This window comes from Euprymna scolopes, chromosome 12, assembly GCF_053919585.1.
Source record: "Euprymna scolopes isolate OS-2025 chromosome 12, ASM5391958v1, whole genome shotgun sequence".
Classification (NCBI taxonomy): Eukaryota; Metazoa; Mollusca; class Cephalopoda; order Sepiida; family Sepiolidae; genus Euprymna; species Euprymna scolopes.
Genome location: NC_136493.1, coordinates 7388641 through 7398831, shown reverse-complemented (window position 1 = coordinate 7398831; position 10191 = coordinate 7388641). Strand labels below are relative to the sequence as shown.

The window sequence follows — 10191 nt, the reverse complement described above, 5'->3', positions numbered from 1 at the left end:
GCACCGTGTCACAATTCGAAGTTCCTAAATTGTAACTATTTTCCTCGTTAACTTATTACTGAATAATCAATCTATATATCTACTAGCATTTTAGCTTGGCGTTGTCCGGGTGTTTGGAGGTGTATGTTAAGCAAAAAAAAAAAAAAAAAAAAAACGGTATTTTTTTTTTTAAACTTTCACTCCTATTACGACCTCTTAACATTTTTTTTTGGCTCAATCAAGTTATTAACTTAGATCCATGTCCAAGGAACCTATATCTAAAATTTCAAGTGTTTAGACCCAAAATTGTCGGAGGAGTTTGTTAGAGTTTTCAAAGGTCAAATCGTCGAACTTTGACCCCTTAACAGCCAAATTTCTAGCTAAAACTGGATTAAAAGATTTTCCCAGATCTCAGTACCCTGTATATCAAATTTCGAGTCTGTAGAGTGAAAATTGACAGTTATTGCGTCGGAGAATGTACACAGACACACACAGACGCACACACACACACACAGACACGTTCACTTATATATATATACTAGCATGGGTGCCTGGCGTTGCCCGGGTATTTTGTTAGATGTATGTTGGGCAAAAAAAAAAAAAAAAACGGTCATTTTTTTAAAATTTGACCCCTGTTATGACTTCTTAACATTTATTGTTTTGGGCTCAAATCAAGTTATTAAGTTAGATCCATGCCCAAGGAACCTATATCTAAAATTTCAAGTGTTGGGACCCAAAATTGTTGGAGGAGTTTGGTAGAGTTCTCAAAGGTCAAATCCTTAAATTTTGACCCCTTAATCGCCAAATTTCTGGCTGAAAACCGATCACATCGATTTTCCCAAATCTCAGTACCCTGTATATCAAATTTCGAGTCTGTAGACTAAAAATTGACAGAGTTATTGCGTAGGGAAATGTACACATACACACACACAGAAAGGCACACGGACACACAGACACGTTCATATATATATATATAATATATATATATATATATATATATATATATATATATATATATATATAGATAGATAGATAGATAGATAGATAATAGATAAAAGTGAAATTGTCTGTGTATGTGTGTGTGTTTGTGTGTGTACATTTCCCTGTCTAACTACTCTGTCAATTTCGGTCTAGAGATTCCAGATTTGATATAAGGGGTATTGAGATTTGGAAAAATCTCTTTAATCAGTTTTCGGCCAGAAATTTGGCTGTCAAGGGGTCAACCTTCAACGATTTGATCTTTGAAAACCCTACCAAACTCCTCCGACAATTTGGGGTGTAAACACTTTAAATTTTAAATGTAGGTTACTTGGACATAAGCTAAACGTTTTAATTTTATTTGAGCCCAAAACAGTGAATGTTAAGGGGGTTATAATTGGGATCAAAGTTAAAAAAAAAAATGACCTCTGCGGTCTCTACCAAATAACTCAGGCAATTTTTTGACTAAATATTTTAAATTTAAAGTAAATGGTATTCAAGGTTAGATTCAAGCTTTTTAATCGGTTTGGGTCGAAAATTTAGCTGCCAAGGGGTCAAAGTTCAAAAGATTTAAGCTTTACAGTTTTTAGCAAACTACTCAGCCAATTTTTAGTTCAAACCTTTGAAATTTTACACAATGGGAATTCAGACATGTGGTTAGCATTTTAATCAGTTTTGGAACGAAAATTTGGTTGCTAAAGGGTCACAGTTGAAAGAGTTGACCTTTGCAGATTCTACCAAATTCGTCCGTCAATTTTGGGTCTAAACACTTGAAACTTGGATATTCGTCAAACTTTTTATTTGGATTTGAGACCAATGTTAAGGGGTCAAAATTGGGGCCCAAGTAAAAAAAAAATTGACCTTTTCGAAATTAATCAGACAATTCTTGGTCAAAAAATTTTAAATTTTACATAAAGGGCATTCACACATAGGGCAAGTTATGAACAATACATAGGGCCCGATCAAAGCCGGGCTGAACTGCTAGTATATCTATAAAAATATGAATGTGTGTGTGAGGATACTTCTCAACCTATATACTCAACGAATGTTTCATCTACACACTTGAGATTTGGTATATCATGTAATGTCGAAAACTTTATAAAACGTTTTCATCCGAAAAAGTTTGCTAAGGGGGGGAAATTCGAAAAATTTTTACGTGAGAGTTGTCGGATTTTTGTCGGTTTTCTGTTTCACGACCGCGCATGCGCATTAGTGAAATATGACAGCTTCCTTACGTTAAGTAGGAGTTGGTTTGAAAACACTCTTTAAAAATCATGTCACGTCTAATAGTTATCGTGTCTTTAGGTTTTTGTTTGGATCTAAGCTTGATTATTTTTTTTACTTACAAAAAGTGAACTGTTTAGAAACAACATAATACTCACATTTTTCTCCGTTATTTTTTCTTTATTTAAAAAATAAATTAACGTAACGTTTAATACTTACGGTATTTCTGTTTATAATAAAAATTCTGCGTTAATTAAAATATAACATTTATGCATATTTTACGACCGGGCAACGCCGGGCACACTGCTAGTATTCTATAAAGCCGTCTGAACATCTCTTGAAACGAATTACAATAAAAAAATATATTTAACCAATTTTTATTCTTATGATGCAATCTGTTACGGTGTCATTTGGTACGAGTTTCAGTAGGGGGTCTGTATACAAATATTGTGATAATTCTGAGGTTTCTGATTTATTTAATATTCCCATCGAAAATCTTTTATTTTTACACTTCGTATTAATAATGTCAGACTGCTCAGATTCAAGAACTGTGTCAATAATCGACTTTTATCTCTTGCTATATTGTGCTACTAAGTCAGAAGATATCGGCTTTCTGACCGAAAATGCAACCAAAATTGATGCTACTGTTTTTCATTTCCGTTTTTATAAAATCCAATCATGTTCTGCAAAGTAAAAAAAAAACAGAAGATGCAATTTTCCTCTACAAAACAACCAAACTAAACACCATGAATAAATATTTAAAGATATAAAAACTTGAAGCACAAAAATTACTGCATTCGGTATTAAATAGCCTGAAAAGTGTTAATATGCCGTAAAACAAAACAACCAAACCAAACCAAACATCGCAAATAAATATTTGAGGACATAAAGAACTTGGAGCATAAAACTTTTTTTTTTTCAAAATTACTTGATAAGGGTTGATATGCCGTAAAACAAAACAACAGAACCAAACTCTCGCCGTTGTTTTCCATTTTTGACTCCATAATATGAGACAATGTATGCAGAAATTGCAAAATTCGATATTTCCCATTGAAATAAAATCAATGGATATCATAACCTGTTCGTTATAGAATGATTGGAAGCAAATTAAATACAAAATCAAATAACATGAACAAATATATGACATGTTTGGAGTGATTTAAATGATTCATGGAACTGAAGATAAAAATGCAATAAAATAACGAACGAATTAGACGTAAATAATAATAGAAGTTTCACAACAAATGAGAATTTATCTATATCTATAAAAGTGAAAGTGTCTGTCTGTCTGTGTATCTGTGTATCTGTGTGTCCGTGTGTGTACATTTCCCTACGCAATAACTCTGTCAATTTTAAGTCTACAGACTCGAAATTTGATATACAGGGTACTGAGATTTGGAAAAATCGATGTGATCGGTCTTCGGCCAGAAATTTGACGATTAAGGGGTCAAAGTTCAACGATTTGACCTTTGAGAACTCTACCAAACTCCTCCGACAATTTTGGGTCTACACACTTGAAATTTTAGATATATGTTCCTTGGACATGGATCTAACTTAATAACTTGATTTGAGCCCAAAACAATAAATTGTAAGGGGTCATAATAGAGGTCAAAGTTAAAAAAAATTGACCTCTGCGGTCTCTTCCAAATTACTCAGAAAATTTCTGGTCTAAATATTTGAAATTTTACATAAAGGGTATTCAGAGATAGGGCAAGCTCTTTCATCAGTTTGGGTCGATTTTACCAAGATCGGTATCGTTTTAAAGTTCGACCTTTCATACTATAAATATCGGAAAATTGGCCAAAAACATTAATATCTTCCCCTTCAACTAGACACTTTTCTACAGGGGGGTCACTTTTTTCGCCGATATTTTTGAAAGTTATCCTCTCCTTTAGATTGTCTAGCCTTAATTTTAAAAAACGTCGCTTCCGGTTTGGCGTTGGTCGTAACAGCATAAACGTTAGGTTTTTACCTCGTCCTTTTCCTCCTTTGCGGTACGGGTTCGAGCCTGCCTTCCTATTACCACTTTTTTTTTTTTTTTTTTGCTCAACATACACATCCAAACACCCGGGCAACGCCGGGCTGAAATACTAGTCTATCTATATATATATAAAAGTGAACGTGTGTGTGTGTGTGTGTGTGTGTGTCTGTGTCTGTGTCTGTGTGTCTGTGTACATTTCCCTACGCAATAACTTTGTCAATTTTTAGTCTACAGACTCGAAATTTGATATACAGGGTACTGAGATTTGGGAAAATCGATGTGATCTGTTGTGGGTCAGAAATTTGGCGATTAAGGGGTCAAAGTTCAACGATTTGACCTTTGAGAACTCTACCAAACTCCTCCAACAATTTTGGGTCTACACACTTGAAATTTTAGATATAGGTTCCTTGGACATGGATCTAAGTTAATAACTTGATTTGAACCCAAAACAATAAATTTTAAGGCGTCATAATAGGTGTCAAAGTTAAAAAAATTGACCACTTTTTTTTGCTTAATATACATCTCCAAATACCCGGGCAACGCCGGGCACCCATGCTAGTTATCGATAAAGTGGAAGATCCTTACACCCTATGAGAATGAATCACCCAGTCTATTAAAAAAAATAAACAAATAAAAAAAAACACTAACCAGCAGGGAGTAAATAAATCTTGATATTACGGCATTTAAAATACCATTCGAGTGTAAATATCTGATTTCTTACATTGTACCTTTTTTGTACAATAAATCTGTTATCCTTTGTGTGTAGACCATCATTTGCTCTGAATTAATTCGTACTTTGTAAGCGCATTTACATTCCAGAGTAGTTACAGCCCGGTCGTAAAATACGCATAAATGTTACATCTTAATTAATGCGGAATTCTTATTTATTATAAACAGAAATACCGTAGATATTAAACGTTAACGTTAAATTCGTTTTAAAAAAAATGAAGTAAAAACAAAAACCGGGGAAAAAATGAGACGTGTATGTGAGTATTTTTTTCTAAACAGTTCATTTGTTGTAGGTAAAAAATATATATACTCGAGCGTAGATTGAAATCAAAACCTGAAGACAGTGAGTCAACTACGATAAGCCAGCTTGCCTCTATCTTTAAAAAGTGTTTTCAAACCTTTAGAAACAATTGACAAACAGATAAAAATCAGATGGTCTCAAGTACAAACTTTTCAATTTTGACTCCTTAGCAACCATTTTTCCGGATAAAAACCAATTAAATAGGTTTCCATATAGCTTAATGCGCTATATACCAAATTTCAAGTCTGTAGATAAAAAATTTGTTGAGTATATAGGTTAAGAAATATTTTAACACACACACATTCTCTCTTTTATAGATATATATATATATAGATAGGGCTAACGAAACAACGATTTTTGTAAGAAAATAGTATAACATAGTTATTTTTTGTGTACATTTGCTGGCAGATTTCACATGAATTCTACGAAGCGCAACCGAAAAACCTCTGGGACAGACCTGTGGGCCCGGGCGCTCAGTTTGAGAAGAACTGCCTTAGAAGATTATGCAGCATTCCACGATGGGTAACGATAATTCTTAAAATAATTTTGCACCAATTATATATTCACTCACGAAGATTAAAATAGAGATATAATAATATTATACCTTATTATGTTTCAACATTTTTTTCAAACGAGGATTGATAATTTGAATTATTTTGCGTTATTCGGACTACTATTCATATATTGAGTCATGTTTTCACAAAGTTTCACCCGATAAAACCTTCGACCTTCTTCAGGTATATCTTGTCGAATTCTGAAATTTTTCTATCGAACTCGTGAATCCACATTAGGTTTAAAACGAAACCCTTTATTAAATTCACATGAGTAGCATGTTATAAGTCTATCATGTAAGTACGAATTATACACATAACACCTTACTTAATAATGTTCAAACCTAACATTTAAGTGGTGCTATTAATGAAGGCATCCATGCCGTTTTTACGAAGTAATAGCCTTCAAATGACGCATGCCAAAAGTTTAGTCCAATCTAATTATTAGTTTACAAATTACAGTTATCCAAGTGAAACTACTCTTGTTAATTTTCAAGCCAATGTGAATTTCGTGGGTTGATAACGGATTAGTTTCTGGTTGAAAAAAAAAACTGTTCAAACAATGCAAAGGATTAATAAGCGTGACAGAGTGGAACGATAAAAGTGTCGCTCTAAAGAAAACAACTACAGCTTTTTTTTTATTTAATTGTTTGGACGATTATCCACATCTTTGTTCTTTTCATGACGTTTCGGCCAGTTAATCCTCTGGCCTTCGTCAGGTTAACCGCGACGGGATAGGAATGTCGAATCCTCCAACTACATGCACAGCAATTGCTGTCTTCAATAGCTTTTGTCATCTCAGCACGGTTTGGTCAACTAATCCTCTGGCCGGCTTTGGGTGGGATCGAAACCGTTACCTCTAGCTAAACACTCACCTGGAATCGTAGACATTCCGCATCTCTATCCACTGCACCACGGGCTTCAAAGGGCAATCAAGTTTGGATTTTTTTGGTCTTATCAATCCAATTGTTCTTCCAATTGTCGGGTCCGTATCGATTGTTCTATTATTGAATTAGTTCGGAATTATTGATTAATAATTGGCTCTATACTACTAATAAATACGAAATGTTCATAAATTAAAATATCATATTTAAACGTATTTTTCGACCGGACAACGTGCGTCAGAAGCAGAGATGCGTCATTGAATTCCTGGGGAAAGATTTTTTAGTTAAAAAATAGGAGGCTTTACTTTTGGAACAACCCTCGTTCTGGACGCCAATGCACAGTCATCGTTCATCGCTGGTAAACGTGCATTGAGAATGGTGGTGACTATGTAGAAAAAATAAATTCTCGCACATGAAAGGTCGCTCGTTTTAATGGTATCACTTCCGTCTTCGTATCTTCTCAATATTCTGAGTAAAAAAACAAACAAAAAAAGAACAAAAATCAACTAGGTACCCTCATAAATAGCGAAACTGAAGATGCTGTGAGAGAGAAGAGGACGAAATAGGCGTCCGTGTGTGTGTGTGTGTGTGTGTGCGTGCGTGCGCGTGTGTGTGCGTGCGCGCGCGTGTGTGTGTGTAACGCATCTCAAGCGAAATTTCTCTGAAAACAAGCAAACTCGATTGTTTGGTGGCATCTTCGTCGAATAGAAAGAAGAAATTAGCGACGAATCGGAAGCTTCTTAATTGTATAGCTGAGGAGACACACCCACTTGTGTCTTCGACGCCTGCCAATCAGGACGGAGTTCGATTATTCCACCTTTTTTTACCTTCTTTTCTACGTTTCATTCCTTTTCTTTTCCTTCACCTCCGCCCTTCTCACACGCGTTGTAGACGCTCCATTTTTCATTCATTTTTCATTTCTAATCTTTCTTCAGGATTGCAACAGCGGTAAAAGACAAACCACAACATCCTTATCATCTTCATCATCACCAGCACCAACGCTCCATCTTGATGTTTCGTTTTAGTTTGTCATTGATTGTGGGTGCGATGGGGGCGGTTTTATTCTGTAAAGAGAGATGGAAAATAAAACGAGAATGGAGAAACGGAAAAAGGTAGAAAAAAGAGAGAAAGGAAAGTGAGAAAAGGGATGAAGAAAATAAGGACGGAAAGAAAGCAAGGAAAAAGAAGAAAAGAAAGAAAAAAGAAAATAGGGAGAAAGTAAATGAGAGAAAGAGAAAAAAATAAAGAAACCGGGAAATGAAACAATGAAGCGAAGAAGAAAAAAAAAAAACAAAAGAGAAAGAAAAAGAGAAAGAAAAAGAGACTAAAGAAAGAGACTGAATTGGGGAAAATAAAAAAATAGGAAAATGAATGAAACTAAAAAAAAAAAGAGACTGAAACAAAGGTGAACAAATAAAAAACAAATAAAAAAGGCAAAAGAAAGAAAGGAAAGAAGGCAGAATGAGCTTTAGTTGTATAAGAGGATGTTAAAGTAAGAAAAGGATGACAACTAAAACTAAGTAAATAATACCACACACACACACACATATATATATATATACACACATATATATACACACATATACATATATATATACACGCATAGATATATACACATACAAACACGCACATATCTGTACATACACATATAAATATACATACACACGAATATATATACACGCGCACACACATATACATACATATACACACATATGTACACACGCATATGTAGTATATATAAAACATATAAACTTTAAAAAAAATGAGAAACAAATGTTACATTAAAAAATTTTTTTTTAAATTCGCGTTTTTTATTTATTAATACATATAACCTTCTCTATTCAAAATATGAATTACAAATAAAGTAATCAAATTATATCCAAAAGTATATAAACTTTACTCCTTAGAAAAGATTTTGAAAATATTTTTTTTTTCTGAATCTACTTAAAAAAAAAGTTCGTGGCATTTCAAAAGAGAAGCAGTTGATCCGAAATATCCAACCAAACATCGATTTGGATAAAAATAATTCTTCGATAGGAGAAGCATTTATTTCAACTGATGTTTACCCAAGGATCTCTATTATTGCATAACGTTCCAAGGAGTTTTAAAACTCTTTTACCAGAGAAAGAATCATCGTCAATTACAAAAATCTAAACAAAAATTCTGCTAATCGCTTGGGTAAGTACTTTAAACTTGTTTAAAATACTTATATATATATATATATATATATATATATATATATATATATATGTATATATATATATATATGTATATATATATATATATGTATATATATATATATATATATATATACACCCAGGAAAAATAGCAATATCCAATCCGTTCACCCTTTTATAACTGAAAATAAACATTGTTTGGAAACAGCAGTAAACAACTTTCATATTATTGTGTATATTCTTTATTTGTAATACGATTTGAAAAAAAGCACGCGTATGCGTACGTGCCCACACACACATATATACCGATGCAATTCTAGCATAATTTCTTTTAAATCCTGTCTGTTTGCTTGTTCACAATTTGATTAATATATACAAAAGGTCCATTCATTTATTATTTCATTTATGCCTATATATCGTATGATTCTTGCAAAATATACAAAATAAGAGGTCACTTCATTTGCATATTACGTTAAGGAAAATTGATTTTACTAAATAGCAATATGTTAGCTAATGTTTCTAGCGAGAGAATTGTTTTAAGTGTTCTATTTAAAAGTGTTATTTAATAAACTTTAAATAACAATTATATTGATAATATATTTAATTTGATTTATTTGAAATTATTATTTCCGACATCGACTTAAAAAAAACGGACCTAGAGTTATTTCACACTGGAAACATCGAAGCATAAAAAAGTTAAAACAAACTCCTCACCAAATAAAATAATTTAGTAATCTGAATAAGTTTCTAGCGTGAAAAAGTGATTTCGTGGAGACAGAAAAATGTTTTCTTTTTTTTTCTTTTTAAAATATTCAAAGAAACAGAAAATAAAAACACTTACGAATAAACTGAAAATATTTAATTTGTTTGTTTTTATTATTCTTGAAACGGCTAGACAGATTTTTTTTTTACCTCACCGGCAATTGAAACTTACGCCACACTTTTAGAAAAAAAAAGCCCTCCCCCCCCAAAAAAAAGCAAATCGAAAACTTCCTTTATTTACAAAAAAAAGCCAGTTAAAAAAGTGCCTTTACAAAAAAAAAAAAAAAAAAGGGGGGGGATACGGAAATTACGCACGGATTAATATTTAAAAACGTAACTTTTCACGATCACAAAATCGTAAGTCGTCGTAATCCAGTGGGTAAAATAGCTTGCAAAATACCTTTTCCTTTCATTCGCATTTTAGATTCAAGCCTGCCTACGTCGCTGTTTTATTTTTCGGTCACTCGGGCACTCACTGCTATTTTTATTGAAACAAAAGTTTCTTTTATTTATTTATTTATTTATTTATTTATATATATATATTAGGGGGGTGTCTTTCCAGCGGATGGGCAACAAAGGTGCTCAATATCCGGCAAATAGTCCCTTCTCTTTGTATCCCATCTGC

General features: G+C 33.0%; 1 long non-coding RNA gene across 1 annotated transcript; it reads left to right on the top strand.

The window, feature by feature from the left end:
- The first annotated feature begins 5595 nt into the window (after nt 1-5595).
- Nucleotides 5596-8428, top strand: LOC145291159 (uncharacterized). Its single transcript, XR_013869339.1, has 2 exons — nt 5596-5714; nt 7563-8428. It is a non-coding gene; the product is annotated as an uncharacterized LOC145291159 (long non-coding RNA).
- Nucleotides 8429-10191: the final 1763 nt, after the last annotated feature.